Consider the following 642-nt stretch of genomic DNA (forward strand, 5'->3'; position numbering starts at 1 on the left):
CAGCTTTCTTATCCATTCATCTGCTGATGGGCATCTAGGTTGCTTCCATGTCCTGGCTATTATAAACAGTGCTGCGATGAACATTGGGGTACACGTGTCTTTCCCTTCTGGTTTCCTCAGTGTGTGTGCCCAGCAGTGGGATTGCTGGATCATAAGGCAGTTCTATTTCCAGTTTTTTAAGGAATCTCCACACTGTTCTCCATAGTGGCTGTACTAGTTTGCATTCCCACCAACAGTGTAAGAGGGTTCCCTTTTCTCCACACCCTCTCCAGCATTTATTGCTTGTAGACTTTTGGGTCTCAGCCATTCTGACTGGCGTGAAATGGTACCTCATAGTGGTTTTGATTTGCATTTCTCTGATAATGAGTGATATTGAGCATCTTTTCATGCATTTGTGAGCCATCTGTATGTCTTCTTTGGAGAAATGTCTATTTAGTTCTTTGGCCCATTTTTTGATTGGGTCATTTATTTTTCTGGAGTTGAGCTGTAGGAGTTGCTTGTATATTTTTTGAGATTTAGTTGTTTGTCCGTTGCTTCATTTGCTATTATTTTCTCCCATTCTGAAGGCTGCCTTTTCACCTTGCTAATAGTTTCCTTTGTTGTGCAGAAGCTTTTAAGTTTAATTAGGTCCCATTTGTTTAT

Source organism: Bison bison, unplaced genomic scaffold (genome assembly GCF_000754665.1).
Source record: "Bison bison bison isolate TAMUID 2011002044 unplaced genomic scaffold, Bison_UMD1.0 scf7180017864317, whole genome shotgun sequence".
In the NCBI taxonomy this organism is placed as follows: Eukaryota; Metazoa; Chordata; class Mammalia; order Artiodactyla; family Bovidae; genus Bison; species Bison bison.